Source organism: Polypterus senegalus, chromosome 9 (genome assembly GCF_016835505.1).
Source record: "Polypterus senegalus isolate Bchr_013 chromosome 9, ASM1683550v1, whole genome shotgun sequence".
NCBI classification, from domain to species: domain Eukaryota; kingdom Metazoa; phylum Chordata; class Cladistia; order Polypteriformes; family Polypteridae; genus Polypterus; species Polypterus senegalus.
Window position 1 is genome coordinate 166181707 of NC_053162.1, and position 17710 is coordinate 166199416.

Genomic DNA, 17710 nt, shown 5'->3' on the forward strand with positions numbered 1-17710 from the left:
TCTTCCAGATCACACACATATGTTCTAATGATTTCTACCACTTGGATGCACCCCAGCCGTGGAAGAGATGACCGCCTGACTTAATAACAGGATCATTTTCTACAGCCGAATCCCTGGAAACCTATGATGTTTGTGACACGGAAACAAGATCAATAACAAACCATTTTTGTCAAATTAAAGGATAAAAAATAGGTAATAAAGTCAACCTCCTCACATCACACTTCCCCCATCCATCTAAAAAGTGCTCCTTAGAAAATCCAAGAACAAAGATACTCATACAGTGCTGGAGAGAGGTGCAGCACACATGGCCAGCTCAAACAACAACACACACAAAGGAAGAGGAGACGAGAAATTAAGACAGAAAATTACAACGCTGATCAATGGCCATCCAGCGGAGGACCAATCGAGCCCCAGATTACTATTTCTTGATAACGGTACTGGATGACTCATTGGTTTGCACCACAAAAAGTTCAAAAACAGCAGATTAAAGAAAAGAGTTTTCCAGAAGATGAAATGGAGAGACTGGATTGATTGCCTGAGATTATTTGGAAGCAATCATGCTAAGAGAGAATAGTGAGGCAAAGAGTAGAAAGGTCATGGAGAAAGAATATATGAAGCAAGAAGCAAATATGAATACAGAGAAATGAAGACTGCAGGTAGACTAAAAACAAAAATATGGTGGACAGTCCAAGAACATGTGAAAAAGGGGCATTTAAGATATAGAGATGACATGTGTGATCAGCAGCCAGAACTTAATATCTCGCTCACAGGAGTGAGGTATTGGTGATGTACACATTTAAACAGAATACGCTAATAGCTGAGGCTTTGAGTGGAGAAAGAGATGTTTATAAAAATGAATTTTGAATAAATAGCTGGAGATGAAAGGAGGCCATGCTGTTGGTATACCATTAAAATACCATTAAAGCTCTAGACTGGTGGTTCCAAACACGTAGGTCACGGCACATATGTGGGTCACTGGACACCCATGATGGGTCATTTGCTTAAGTTAAAAAATACATATATAAGTCAGCCATCACTTTAATTCTTCTTCATTTCTTTTAATAGGGTACTGATGGTAGATTTTAGTTCTGCGCCCAGTCAAAGGGACATTTTGTTGCTGCATACTTGGAACTTGAAACAGTTCCAATTTCGAGCAGATGACAACCTGCTATACACGGCGCACTTCATTAAGAAAGCCAGCAAACATGGACAAGTTCGTCAAATACCCCACAACATCTCCTATTCTGAACTCTTCCAATTCCATATCAGTCTCACAAGATTCATCCTAAAAAACCTGAACCAAACAGGAAGGTTGAAAGAACCCATATTTTCTGAGGCATATATTTCCATTAAGTGTGGTGAACAACGATCTACCAAATGAATGCACGAATCCTTCATCTATAAAGACATTTGGAAAAAAAGCGAGCTACCTACAGAGCTAAACCATTCAACTTGTTTAAATGAAAAAATGAATCTATTGAGGCTTCACAAAAAACATTCTAGTGTATTTGTACAATAAGCCAGCAGGCACTCGGGCATTGTCTCATTGCACACCAAATAGCCCAATACAAGAAAGATCACAGTACGGCAGAACAAATCATCTCGTCTTGTTTTATAGATGCGTACAATAAAAACTGTGCACAAGTCAGCCACCAGCAAACTAAAACATATTTCTATCTGCACTACCTTCACTTAACCCCTGATTTCGACAAACTTGTGAAAGTGACACAATCCCAGGAGAACTATTAAAAAGACAAACGAACACTAAATTTGACTCAATATTAAACGTTCATGTGTCAAGTTATTTTTGGTTGAGGATGGTGTGTATTTCAATCATTATGTATTTGTACACTCTACATAAATGCTGAATATGTTGCCGGGACGCCCAGGAGGACGTGAGGAGGGCTTGTGCCTCCTCCAGACCGTGAGGGGGAGTCCGTCCTGGTTCTGTTGGGAGCCACGGGTCGAGGGCATGGAAGCCCTACCCTGTAGGGGCCCGTGGCCACCGCCAGGCGGCGCCCTGATGCCGGTTTACCCCGTGTGGTCTTTGGCCGGGGATGGAGCCCGGCCGGGACGCCTTGGAGGACCAGAGGAGGGCGTGTGCCTCCTCCAGACCGAGTGGGAGAGTCCGTCCTAGTTATGCAGGGGGCCTCGGGTAGGGGGCTTTGAAGCCCAGCCCTGTAGGGACCCGTGGCCACCGCCAGGCGGCGCCCCAGTGCCTGTTTATCCCGGGAGCCCGGCACTTCCGCCACACCAGGAAGTGCCGGGGGGAAGACGACCGGGGAGACACGGACGGCTTCCGAGTGTACAGCCGGCACTTCCGCCACACAGGGGTGTGGCCACCGCTAAGTGCCGGGAAGCAGCTGGAACCCGTCCGGGTTCCCATAAAAGGGGCCGCCTCCCTCCAGTTGGTGGTGGATGTCGGGAGGCAGTGTTGGCGAAGCTTGAGAGAGGACAGGAGGCGGCCAGGAAGCAAGGCACAGAAACTGTGGGCCCTGGACTTTGGGGGATTCAGTGCCAGCAGCACTGGGGTTCGTGAGTGCACGTGACTTTTGTGGAATTGTAAATAGTGAATAAAAGTGTGTTGGGTGCAAAAATGTTGTCCCTCTGTCTGTGCCGGGGCCAGCGTTCACAATGTATATACTGTTATTTATTGTTAAGCCTGCTATTGAAGGGGCAGTGTTGGCTAGTTTATATTAAAATTACAATCTAATAAAGGGTCTCCGCTGAACTAAAATAGATAAAACCGGGTCCCGAGGCCAAAGAAGCTTGACAATCAGTGCTCTAGAAGATGCCTTATGCAGAGCAGCATTCCAGGCCACTATCAGTTTCATGTTTGGAGACAGCAAACAAAAAATGAAAGAGAAGACGAACAGAAAGCAGAGCAGAGGGGATAGTGGAACTCCATTTGCCTTGAGGATTGACCCGAGTGGAAAATAGAAGAAAAAGAAGGAGGGGATGGAAAACTTTGACCTCAGTGAAAGCTTCTCATATTCTCTACGATTCTGAGATTCTTCTGACTGCTCTAAGCCTCTTCACTGATCTGTTATTCTTCACACAAGCCTGAGCTTTGGCTCGGATGTTTCAGTCACAATTAAAGTTTCATTTGATTGTCTAGGGAGTCCACTTTTCCCACCTCATCTCCAATACATAACTGCTTTGCTATGATTTCACTATCTCATACTTGATTACAGCAATTCTCTTCTCAGTTGTAGCCCTGCAAAAAGCATAATAACAGACTTGAATGGAATGAAAATGCTGGTGCCACCCTACTCTTATATACCAAATGTCACGACCAAGTAATCCCTCAGCTGACCTGAATATGCTGGCTTTTATAATAATCTTCATGACACAGTTACTCACTTACAAATCCATGAAATTGAATCACCTTGAACAGAATACCTTGCTATGCCTCTTATACCATGCAGAAAGCTGACAAATGAAATCTCTTAAAGCCAGCATTCTCACTATTCCAAATAAAACTCTGTTCCCTGTCCATATGTTCAATATATTATATAAAAAGTAAAACAATCCCTGGAAAGTAGAACTAATATTCTTCTTCTTTTGTGCAATGAAATCAGCCTACACACATTTTATTTCACTTTGTGCTCTGAATATTTCTCTTTGTATTATTTTTGCACATGCAGATGAAATTGCAGACATTTCAAGCAGCTGATTTCTACCTCCCTGTGGTTTTAAATGATTATAGCCCATGATAGACCATTCAGTGGCTCTAACGTGGCGTAAAGGACTACTGTTACTGGAATTGAATGATCTATATTTTATCCAGGGTTGTGGTGACTGGAAGGCAGCATTGATAATGAGATGTGATTAGGCTGGGTGAGCTACATAGACAGGCGCAAGTGGGATGCTGCCCCTCAGCCTTGTGTCAGCAAGCACAGCTGTCGTCCAGGACTCAGGGACGCCTCAGATTTCAAGGGGGGCTTTGAAAACAAGTGTTCCCTGTGCACATTTCCTCTCCTGAACTTCTTCTACCCATTCAACATTGTGCTGTCAGCCTCCTTCCAAACAGGATCAAAGCTGGCCTGACTTAGTAATGAGGGCCCCAGACCTGCACTGGCTAGCTGATGTCTGCCCCGGGGGCTTTCGAGGAAATCAACACCAAGGCCCCAACTTAGGCACAAACCCATCTCTTCCCCTTCTGACCGTCTACTGCCCAGAAAGACCAAAATGAAGCCTTTCTAGACAAACCTGACTTTATGTTGATTCTCTCCATATGGCCTAGTCAGGACTTGTAATGTTAAATGATTCTAAGGTTTCTTGATGTGCACCAGCACTTCATTCTCACTGATCATTCCAGTCGTCGGGAGAGTAAAGGTCAGGTTTCAAATTTAGCATCCCAGTGAGAAGGTCCATTTACACTGCACGTTCATCATAATAAGCTTGCTCTATTTAATTATAACAGTTCCCTCTGTCCGGAGGTCATAAGGCCATTAAAATTGATTTCAATTAAAGGATGATCCAAGAGGGTCGAGTGCAACACAAATGACTAAGCCTAACTTTTGAAATTAAAGGGTTTCTCCAAAATGTGGTACTTTTCAATCAAACTGAAACACGAACACCCACAGAAACTGTCTTGAGGCCACATGGTTGAATTAGGCTTTTAGACAGATGCATAAAATACACAGCATGTAATTACAGATTAGATCAACTATATCACATATGCTTTTAATACATTTCACATTAAAAGCAGAATTAAGTCTGCTCAGACTAAGAGCCAGAGTATAAAGTCACAATACCTAACTGTCCTTTATGTGACATTATGGTGTTTGCAAAACTACACATGTAACAAAATAAGAGAAATCATCTTCAATGGAGATGGATCTGATTTATGCACTTAATTTTGGATGCTCAGCATTTGTAATTGTTGGCTGTAAAATAACTGGTATAAAATAAGAAGCGTAAGTAAATAATGCAGAATGACAGAGTAATTTCTTCCACAAAACAGATGTTTTTGTGTTTCTAAAATGCTAAATATGGGTTTGCATGGTGGTGCAGTTGTTAATCTCCTGTGTTTCAGTCCCACACCCAGTTATTGTCAGTGTGAATATTACACATTCTACCCATGGCTTTGTTGGTTTGCCTCTGGGTACCCTGGGTGGAACAAGTAGCTTTAGGAGTGTACTGTATGTATGTAAAATAATATACATTACAGCCTACACTTACATATAATACATGTTATAAAGTGTCCAAGCAAAAAAATATTGCATACTACAATACAAAGTCAAGACCTCTGAGTAAACGATCCTAGGGTGTTAGTAGTGACATCTAAAAGAACTTAGCAGCTTAGTGGAGCTGACAATATCATATAAAAAAAGATGCTGAGGGGATCCCAAAAGGTAATATTGAGCAAATTAAACATATTATGCAGGAAGAACACTGTAGAGGATCGTGGAGATATGTTCTGTGGAAAAGCCTTTGTAAAACCAATGCTTCAAGAAGTATATGTTAATGATAGCAGTACACTGCCAAGTGCATTAAACAAGTAAGTCAGCAGGTATTATTTTTGCCTTCATTTGAATTTACTCTTTTAAATAGAGACATTATTCTAGGGCTCCATTAAGTGGCTTTTGGTATCTCTGCAACTTTGATTTGTCATTTAAGGATCACACAGTATCCTCAGAGCAGTCCACTTACCTACTAGATGTAACACAATCTATGGTTCCAAATACTGCCCCCTAATGTTAGATATGGCAAGTTCTAGCTAACAGATCTCCTACATTCACACTGCAATAGACCATATGTTCCGATCTTCACTGGCTATGGACTATGTGCAGCCTCGTAGTGGCCTGGAGCCTTGTGGCCTCTTGACAGCCATCTGCGGCCTCCCTCTCACTGTTGTGACGGGGTCAGGAGCCTCTGGCATATGCTTGAACACCTGATCTCTTGAATCTTGGAGGAACCTCTTTTTGTTGGTGCCAGGCTGATACTCTTTCTTTCCTGACCTGGTGTAATGATAATTTAGAATTATAGACAATGGATAGAAATATTTGATCAAAGAATGTAGTCTGGTTAGTAAAATGTTGTCTTAGCTGCCAGGTAGTGTCTTTTGAATGGTGATGGAAATGCTTATTGCTGCAGAATGTTGACTCCAAACCTAAATGACCATATAAAATTTCTGCCAGAAAAAGTGATTTTTTTCATGTATTATTTGTATACATCAAAAACAAATTGACTATCTCTTATATATATTTCTCTTCTGGTTCGTCCTGCTTCCTCTTCAAAACTGGTCCCCCCACACACAGCCCACACTGCATTTCTCGATTCCTAATCCTCCTCCTCTTCCAAACCCTTCCCCACACTGCCTGTAGCCTCCCATACACCCCCACGCCACTTTTCTCGATTCCGATTCCTCCTTCGGACTACCGCGTTCCCCGTTACCCTCTCATGACCCCATTGGTGTCATGTCACCACCCTATATCTAGCCTGACCACGTGACCTTTCACTTCGGCCATGTGTACGCCTGGGAGTCTTTTCCGTAGCCTGCTACAGGAAGGTATTCTTTCGACCATTGGCATTGGTTTCGCTCCTTGCTATTTTGGTTATACTGTGACGGTTGTTTCCTAAGCCTTTGTTATAAAATGAATGACAGTATCTTCTCTGTTGACGTGTTTTTGTACAACGTCATCTCTATTCCGGGATCCAGCAACTGCCTGTTCCTATCAGTGGGTTATTTCTTGACACAAACGGTTGACGAAGGCAATGCACTCTTACTACGACATAGGGCAGTACATTTCATTGCATTACATTAGGACAGATTTGGAGACGTTCTTCCTGTTGTTCTTTCCAACGCAAGTCGAGTAATAACAAGTCATGAGTACTATCAATACATGGCAACATCTGGAGTTTATGGTGGTGAAGCTGAAATTTAAGCTCTTTCTGAGATTCTCCATGCTACCATTGTCATTTACTTCAAACACGACCCCAACATCCCGCCTTGCATTACGTTTGCAAAGATTTGCGTTAATCTACAACACCCAATCTTCAGCAACGGTCAGTTGTACGTGGCTTTTCTAGGGTTAGATCTTTCGACTCATTATCTGTCGTCTCCAGCAGAACACCTATTCACAACTGCGTCTTTAAAGAAGTATTTCTTTCTTCTTGATTTCTGAATTCCCTTCTCACCATTTTCTGTTCCTGTTCTTACACCGCTGTATGCTACGGCAGGCGTCGGCTAGTTAGATATAAACCACTAGATGAGATTGAAGGTGATTAACCTTTCTAATTTAAGAACAGGGAGACTAAGAATTGACATGATCAAAGTTTTTAAAATTATTAGTTCTGAAGAACTAACTCATGTGAAGAACCTGTAATAAATGACAAGTACAAAGTAGTGTAGTGAACAGTGGGGCTTTAGAAGACTTCAAATGCTGACTTGATATTTTAGACAATATAGGTGAATAGTATGGATGAGCTTGTTGGGCTGAATGGCCTGTTCTTATCTAAGTTGTCCTAGTGTTCTAATATGAGTAGGACTTGAAATCATCCCTACTCCTCCACTTTCTCGTATCTCTCATATCTACTGCTCCTAACCCCTAGTATGCCCCCCTAACCCCTAGTATGTCTCTCTCTACCTCATTTTGTTTATTCTGACACTCTATTCTATAATTTGGCATTTACACCACTGGTCGGATTTTGCCTTAAAATTTAGGATCGAAATCCAATCTGGAGAGTGCAAATGCAAAAGCAGGGAAAACTCATGCACACACTAATTCTTATTATATATACTATATACTGTATATATGGATAGAGATGCCACAAACAAGTACAATAAAAGACCAGTATGGGTGTGTCTGTGTCTATAAGTGTAAAGATTAAATCATATTACATGACTTTTCCTATGATTTCAGACATAGCCTCCGTTTATAAAATCTTAGAGAGTCACGGGCAGTCAAGGCATCCTCCTGTGACCATCGGTCGTGTAATCTGACATACCCAGTGACTCAGTTTATTTTCATCTTAAATCATACAGACAGACTCTGTTTGCATGAGAGCTGGCAACCAACAATCACTCCCCTGAAAGTACAAATGCATATACTGCATCTGCGTGAAATTGGGAAAAGGGAATAGGGTTTTAGACCACAAAAAGAAAAGAAGGCTGGTCTGTCTGATGTAGGACGTTTAACACACCATGACTGGAGAGAACAAAGAACAGTTTGAGACTGGGGCTCAACTCGCAGAACCTGTAAACCTTTTGTACATGCACCAGCATTGTCAGGCAGCATGTTATTGGGCATCAGAAATAATAATAATAATATAATAATTTGGAAATGTGAAACTGGGCTGGAAAGTTCTCATGCAGTCACAAATAGGAATTATGTAAATTGGCAACGAGATCAGCCACTCAGTCATCCCGTCTGACATTCCCTCTGATTGGAAGTCGTGTCATGCATCACTTTTTGAACTGGGCACACTCATAGCTTCTTCATTTTTGAAGAATCAAGTATTTATTGGAATTTATATAAAACAAATGCATGTGGAATATTCACAGGGTTATGCCTGGGCTCTTGTATCACTTTCAAAGGTTGAAAGAATAAGTCTGAAGATGGTGAGAGGATGATCCTCTAGTGTACAATCCAGCAAGCTGTAATGCAGTGGACAATCTATTCGTCCAGCTGCCCATAATGCTCCCGCATGCATATCCTTTACAACTTCAAGGCGGCAATTTTGCAAATTGAAACCTATAAATTACTCAAGGACTGACCAACCAATGCACCACATGTAGAGTGTCGCCACCACAGATCATTATTTAGCACTAATGGAGGAGCTCCGCTGAGTGGGCTTTTTAATCAGAGCCAGGACTCCTTCTCCCACCCCCAGTGGTCTCTTTCACATTCAGCTTGGAGCCTGTAGATGCCTCACAGCTCTTCCCCACTTCCTCTGCTGTCTCTGCCTCTCTAGAACTAATGGGATCTTCTCCTGATGCAGTCACCCAATAACAACTACTGGTGTTTTAAAATAAAATGAAAAGAAAGATAACTGCTCACAAAGGATTTTCCTCTTTCACTTTATCTGCATCACAAGTTTCAGTTGTTATACAGTGAATTTCAATGTAGTGTCATTCAAAATCCTTTACAAGTAAGCATGACTTAGAAACTGAAATTTGTAAAGGGATAGAAAACACAAGTGTGTTGGAAAAACTTGTTCAGCTTCCAAGAACAACAGGTTTTCCTAGACAGCTACAGAAATATATTTTAAATACAGTATATGGAAACACAGAATAACTACTGTAGTTAGTGACTGCTAAAAACATCCATCCATCCACTATCCAACCCACTATATCCTACTACAGGGTGATGGGGGTCTGCTGTAGCCAATCCCTGCCAACACAGGGCACAAGGCAGGAAACAAACCCTGGGCAGGGTGCCAGCCCACCGCAGGGCACACACACACACACACCAAGCACACATCAGGAACAATTTAGGATTGCCAATGCACCTAACCTGCATGTCTTTGGACTGTGGGAGGAAACCCACACAGACACAGGGAGAACATGCAAACTCCAGGCAGGGAGGACCTGGGAAGCGACCTGGGATCTCCTTACTGCGAGGCAGCAGTGCTACCCACTGCACCACTGTGCCGCCCACTAAAAACATTGTTACGCAAATTCATAACTTTTTGAAATTGTGTAAGATGGCTGAATACACACTTTAACATTTGAAAGGGAAAAGATAATAAGTATAACAAATACTGCTAATTACAAATACATTTAATCAACATATTGAAAAACTAGTTTTCTGATACCTCTTGCCATAATATTCAGTTTTCAGGTAAAGGCTACAGAAGTCTATTCTCCATCAAAAGACAAAAAGAGACAATAGCAACAACAGAAATGTATTTTACTTTTAAATAAAAAATGCAAGTAAGGCATGAAATCTAGTATACTGTATGTCTAACAATGAATGGCTTACTGTAGACAGCTACAGAAATCCACTTTGTGTATGCAGAGAAGTGCTTGTTAGAGACAGGTAACATTCATAAACTACACTGCTAAAGGCAAATATAGATTTCAGAAAACAGCTATAATTTATTCTGTTTGTAAATGGAAAAGACAGTAAGAGATAGCTACAAAAACTGATTCTGCATCAAAAAGTGAAGACCAGTTACAGACAAACCGAGGAATGAATTCTATTGTGAAGCAAGAATTTAATACAGATGTATGAGAAAATCTACCAATAAACTATAATTGCAAAAAAAGAGCAATTTCTTAGGAATGCTATACCAATACTAGGTAGGGACTCCTTTTGCTCTCATTTCTTTGCGGAATGAATTTCACAAGATGTTGGTGAAATTCCCCTGATATTCTGGTCCATGTTGACATAATGACATCACACAGCTTTTGTAGATTTGTCATCTGCACATCCATACTGCTAATGGTGTTCTATTGGATTCAGATCCAGCGACTGGAAAGGTCAATGAAGAACACTGGACTCACTGTTCTTGAAACCAGTTTGAGATTACTTTTAGTTTGTGACATGCTTCATTATTATGCTGGAAGTAGCCATTAGAAGATGGGTAAATTGTGGTCAATAAGGGATGCACATAGTAAACAATAGTACTCAAATAGGCTTTAGCAATGATTGATCGGCATTAATGGGCTCCATGTGTGCCAAGAACATATTCTCCACACCATTACACCACCACCAGCCTGGACAGAAGACACAAGGCAGGTTAGGTGCATGCTGCTGGATGTCAGAAGAAATTGAGATTTGTCAGACTATTTTTCCAGTCTTGAACCATCCAGTTTTAGTGAGCCCATGCCCACTGTGGTCTCAATTTTCTTTCTTTGGCTAACAGAAGTAGAACCCGATGTGGCTTGTTGCTGTTGTAGCCCATCTGCCACATGGTTCATTGTGTTGTGCATTCTGAGATGTGTTTCTGCTCACCCTAGTTGTGCAGACTGGTAATCGAAGTTACTGTAGCCTTTCTGTCAGCTCAAATCTGTCTGGCCATCTTCCTCTCTGACCTCTCTCACCAACAAATTGTTTCTGTCCACAGAACTGGCACTTGAGGGATGCTTTTTGTTTTTCATACCATTCGGTTGTACATGAAAATGCCAAGAGATGGACAGTTACAGAATTAATTAAACCAGCCCATCCAAATCACTGTGATCACATTTTATTCCAATTCGGATGTTTGATATGAACATTAACTGATGCTCCTGACCTACATCTCCATGATTTTATACATTACACTACTGCCACATAATTGGCCGAATATGGTATGGATAAGCAGGTGTACAGTTGTCCCTAAGAATTTATTCAATGAGTGAAATAAATGAACCTATCTAAAAAGTGTCCATTTCTATTACAAAAGAAATGGGCACATGTTAAGAATCAGGCCTGAATGGGACCATAGTTCAATACAGAGTATACTAAACACACTTAGCCATTTGGGCCGAACTGCCCTGAGCCCATCAATGCATTTTCTGGAATTCTTTAGTCCATTATAACATCACAGAGGACCTGAACCTAATTCAATAGCATCAGAAACCAGTCCTAGTTGGGATTCCAGTCCTTTAATATGGGCCAATTCAGACTTATTGATCAACATAACCTGCACAGTGATGCATTTTCTAACCCACTCAGCCCTGAACAGGGAAACACGGGGTGCTGGAAACTATATGAGCTGGCAAAGGGCACAAGGCATAACATAACAGGGTACCAGTCCTATCACAGGGAAAATACACATAAACACACACACACACACAATGCACAGTGATGTAGCATTTCCCAAATCCAAAAATATCAGCTACTTGGAGATAATTCAATTAATGGATCATCGGTATATGAGCATTTATAAGTTTCTACAAATGTAACTACAGTAAAATATAAGCCATAAAGTTTTAAGAGTCTTTCATAAATCTCCTGGGTAGTGCAGCTTAGAATAAAGGCTAGTTAAATGAAATTGTGCCAACCTGCTGTCAATACAATACAACGACTGATGGTAATTGCAATAGGAGATCTTCTGCCTATTGCTACTTTCAGAATGAGACAGCAGGATGAATTCAGCCTAATTCTTTATACCAAGTCTTTCATATCGACCTAGCAGCTAACAGCCCTCCGTCTCTTTTTTTCAATTGTCTTATTTAAATTCCAGACTCATGCATAAAATGTTGTGCAAAATAAGAAATCAAAGGAATGCAAATAACAAAAGTTGGTGAATGAGGCTATCTCCACTGGACTGGAACTAAAATCTATTTTAAAATCATGAAAACGCATTCTATGTGTAATGGAAACAACAGCATATTAAAAAAGAACAATTCCAAGGCTTTGTGCACTCAGGGTTGTACATTTTGCAATGATGTTTTCTCTAACCCTCCTATGTTGTGCTCATTATATATTCTTATTTTATTACTTTTTTATTTACAGCATGTATCTAGCAATGTAAGCTTTATACATTAAAGGCTGTGGGAGGTCAAAGACTATTCTGAAAGTAGCAGAGCAACATGGAGGCAAACCATTAATGGGATGTCACTTGTTCATGGGATACATGCATAAACCCACTCATTCACACAACTTTCATCCACCAATTCATTAATTTTTTGAATTGACTTATTTGATTACAGGTCCATAGGGAGTTGAAGCCTGTGTTAGCAGCTTTAAGCAGAACACTGGCACCCCATTGAAAACCCTGAACAATGGAGTATGGCACGGCCACAGAACACACATAGACTGTCTAATATGAGTAACTTTCGATGTGGGTGAAAGCTGGTATACCTGGAGAAAACCCTAGAAAATGTGTAAACTGCTGAGTGGCAGTGACTAGGATAACAATGGGACTTGAGCCCTAGAGCTAGGAAGCAGCACGGTGCCACCATGACATTTGTATTTACATAATATTTTAAAACTGAATTCATAGGCTGACACTATCTAAGGGGAGTTTCTCACTGTGCTCATTTTTTAACACTCCTGTTCAACCTTTAAGTCCTAGAATTGCTAAATTGGCCTACTTTGAGTTTTTGCAATATATAAAGCATGTTCTGCGTGGGTTTCTTCCGGGCGCTCTGGTTTCCTCCCACAGTCCAAAGACATGCAGGTTAGGTGGATTGGTGATTCTAAATTGGCCCTAGTGTGTGCTTGGTGTGTGGGTGTGTTTGTGTGTGTCCTGCGGTGGGTTGGCACCCTGCCTGGGATTGGTTCCTGCCTTGTGCCCTGTGTTGGCTGGGATTGGCTCCAGCAGACCCCCGTGACCCTGTGTTCGGATTCAGCGGGTTGGAAAATGGATGGATGGATGGATTAAGGCTATATCATATTATGCAATTTTTCAAGCAATTTTTAGTTGTAGCCTTAATTTACATAATCTTAGTGAGTCAGAGGCAATCAGCCTTATGCTCTCATGAAGGCAGTCACCTAATGTGACACACTCTAACTAGCCTACAACTACTCGTGACAAAGTCATACAGATTTGATTTCATCTTTAGTTGTTTTGGTGGCTTCTGTGTGTACGAGAGCTAACAACCAATGAATTTTCCTCGAGAAATACAATTCAAATAATGCTGCAGCGGGAATAAGGAACATAGGGTTTTTTGAACATCACAAACAGAAGAGGAGCTCATCCGTCTGATGTCTAGTGCTTTATGTACCACAACAGAATGGAAAAAAACAAAAAAAGAACAATACTGAGGCTGAACTCAACATACAGTACATATGTTAACCCATTATGCAATGCTGGCTCTGTTAGGCAGCACCTTATTGGCTGTCAAAAAAGGGGGCTAGCATGACTATGTTAGAAGGTTGGCATGCAGCTACTAAATATGACATGCCCAGTGAACTTTTAATCATGTACTGTGAATTGACATGGTGTGACGACAAGATCAGCAATTACTGTTGGTAAGTCAGACTTACCTAACGGCTAGAAGTCACTTGTGACTTTGTCTTAAGTGGGAGTGATGGACCGACATCTCAAGAACAGTTGCTTCATTTCATCACAAGATAGGCTCTGGTTTTCTACAAACTGGTATGTATGATATAATACATGTTTTATGGCACTCTCCTTACTTCTTACTTTGATTTACCCCCATTTCTTCTTCTTCTTTGCCTCTACCTACGGTAAATTCTGGAAAGAGGTGATTATTCCTGTGCCAAACTAACTAAGCTCTCACTTTCAAAAAACAAACACAAAGTTAATGAACACCAATATTGCCATTTGCTATCATAAAGCTAATATAATTATATTAGACTCCCCTTCAGCTTGACAATCAAGAGTATATAATCTCTATATCTGATTTCAGTGTACACACACACACACACACCACCTTCACCAACATCCTGGGGTTGTGAGGCAAAAACAAAAGCACCATGTCACCGCTCCAAATCAATATCCATTGACCTTGTGTAAAGATATGGGGCACACCAGTGTTAAAATACACATCCAGACAGCTTCCTCTATGCCAAACCAGCCAAAGAAAACACAGCCGAGAAATGTTCTATCCAGACTAATTATCCAGATGTCCTCATTAAGCCGCTCCAGACTGTGTTTAAAGTGCCTCCCTATGTGGTGGGCTAATCCCCCACCCTGGCACGGAGACATGTGCCCCACTCTGCTGAATAATTAATTTTATGTGTCACCTACACTGCCTGGGTGCCGCTCTGTGGCTCGAGGTGTGGACTTGAACAGTTTCAGTGGTGAAGACCAGTCCAGAGACTGCGTCATTTTCAGTGGTAAAAAAACTCTTGCCTAACAGATGGTTTTGCCCATTTCCCCTTTAATCTAAGACTGGCGACAAACATGCGAGTTAATAATACCCAAGTATACCCCTACCAGCCCCCTCCGTCTCAGCCTGACTCGGGCTCATCATCAGTAAATTGAAACACAGGCTGTTGAAATCTAGCGTGAGGCCGCCTGCTGCTCAGAAACCAAGTAGAAGTCTTGCCTGTCACATTATTTATTTTGAAGTTTTGCTCCCTAACCACTAGGGTGCAGTTCTCCATAATAGCAACGGCTTTCTCCACGCTGTGTGGTGCTTAATCGCCAAACGCTTTTTATTTAGGATGAACGTGGGTCTGCCTCAAAGATATTTAGCTTCCTCAAACTCCTGGAGGCTCAATCTATAAAAATAGAGTCCCTGCCAAAGAAGCAGCTCCAGGCCCAGATCGAAAACTTCATTATTCCACATATAAAGAAGGCAGCTGGCACAGCAGATTCATCCTGGCCTGTAGGTGATGACGGGCAAGCCTAACACATGTTTTCACAAAGGGTCTATAACACCTCATAGAAACGATCACATTATTTTAAAAGAATACAAGAGATCATGTATTTAGCAATCTGAAAATGAACAGTTTGGGCTTTGCGGTCCCTCTTTCTATACTACCAATGCTTACTCTGTTCATGGACTGTTCATCACATCTTTCTCCTACTCTTAGGAAGAATTGCAGTGAGTATGACACAGAATGCAACGCAAGTTTAAGCCACGTTGCAGAAAATGGATGCTGCTGGCCCAAAGTTTGTCCATAAAGACATTAACATTAACCACCTCTTCTGACCTAAGTAAGTGACTCCCAGGTATCAGTTCCTGTCTACTGAAACCTGACATATGTTAGATTTCAAGTAAAAGACACAATCATTAATTCTGAGGCAATAAAAACCAACTCAATTCTGGGTCACCTTGTGAAGTCCATCTTAAGCTGATTTTACATTATGCAACTTCTAGTTATTGGGTATGTCAACCTTGCCAACCGTCATTGCTGGTCTCGTTGACGGACCATGTCAGTTTACACAATTGAGAATTGCTGGGCATGTCACATTAATGACTGAGAGTTGACCTTCCAATACAGTTGTCTTTGTGCCTTTTCTGGACAGCCAATAACATGCTGCCTGATGGAGATGGTGCTGTAGAAAGGGTTAACAGGTACTGCTCCTTCTTTTCCAATCTCTGCCTCTGTTTTCCATTATTTTCCATTCTTTCATGTTACTTGTTACATAAAATGCAAGACATCAGACAAAAGAGCTGCTCTTCTGTTTCTAAGGACCTAAACACCCGCGGTCCATATTCCTTGTTGCTGCATTATATCAATTGTACTTTCAGATAAGCATTCATTGTTTGTCAGCTCTCTTGCATATAGCGCCCGTCCCTAATTGTTGGACTAGTTGGAGTGAGTCACTAGGCATGTCATATTATGTGATGGACTTTATGGGACTGTACAAACGACAGCCTCCAACTCATTAAGGTTACGTAGATGAAGGCTTCAACAGAAGATCACTGGAAAATGTGTCTAATGTGACATGGCCTTTACCATAAAGGTTCTCTCTGCTGAAATCTGTATTAGCACTCAGATTCATTTTAAAAACTGGAATGCTTTTGCCTGCCCTTTTAAGTGTCTTCAAATTTCTTGTCATTTGGATGTCATGATGTGCTCTTTTATTGGTTGCCAATCAGCTTCATTAAAAAAAATACAACTTGCCATCTTCCAGCCAAAATAAAACTAAAGCTAAACAAAAATGACTTTACAATAACATGATAATCTCCATGTAGGCAACACTGGTTCCCAAAAGGACATTATAGAAATTAAAAAGTTAATGTAATAATCATAACTCTATTAGGTAAAATAATTGTAAAGATTGTGTGATAATGACTGGTGGATGACTGGCGACTGGTGTAAAACAAACTGCTAAATCAAAAAAAGTGGGAAAAAGTTCTACGAGGCTTCACCATCATCCTCGAGCCATAGGAAGTATACATGTAACCACACCTCTTCAAAGCCCATCATCGAAATCATTTCTGAAAATGTGGATAACAGATGACATGTGACTGCCGTCTAATCTTCAAAGGGCCACAGGCAATCTGGACAACTTTCATTACTGGGTCTTTATTTCAAAATTGTAAGAACCTGTGGCCAGACAATCTGCACCATAAATCCTTACAGCTGCAAACTATCAAATAACAAAACTTCACAGCCCCACTATAAATCCAACCCCTCCCAACACAAACGGAAAGAGAGCTGTGACACTGCCCCTGCTGGTGAGACAGGGAAACAGCAGGCTTTGTAGTCATACCTACTGAGAGTGCAAGGTGAATTTCGAGAAGGGCATGACACATTTGAAAATTTCCCCACCAAGGTTGCATCATAAATGAGAAAAAACACGAAAATGCCTTGCATAGACTAGACAAGCAAACACAAGTGTTGACAAGCATGCAGATCATTCCTCTGGTTTATGTGATAAAACCCAGGGGAAACTTTTATGAAAAAGTAAGCAGTTAAGGTCATTGGATTAAGGAAGGACTGGGAACTGCCTGCAGGAAATAAATCTGCCTTAATGTTAATGAAAATGCTCCTATTCTTCTCCTACTTGCAAAAATAATGTTTTAATAAAACTGGCCAGTTTAAGCATCAATTTCCACAAGGACAAGCAAGATGTTGTCACTTGTGAATAAGATGCTACATTCAAGTTCATAAGGCTGCTTTTTCCATATCTGGTTCACACAACTTCACCCTTTTCAGTTTCCAGTATTGGGATGACTTGAATCAGCAAACAGTTTCCCAAAACCTCCACTCTCTACAGGAGAACACCTCACCAACATAGTCCAGCACCCATTTTACTGCTGGTGTATGCATTTGTAGTGGAATGACTTTCAGAGTTGCTGCCATTTCTTGATCATCAGTCTAATCATTGGTCAAAATATGACCTTCTGAGAATCCAGTTTCAATGTATTTCTACTTTTGACTTTTACCATCATACATTTGAGCTT

The 17710-nt window shown here is 41.1% G+C and overlaps 1 protein-coding gene across 5 annotated transcripts in view; it reads right to left on the bottom strand.

Moving 5' to 3' along the window:
- robo3 (roundabout, axon guidance receptor, homolog 3 (Drosophila)) overlaps positions 1-17710 on the bottom strand; it is a 388056-nt gene that overhangs the window by 94163 nt on the left and 276183 nt on the right. The window lies entirely within an intron of this gene.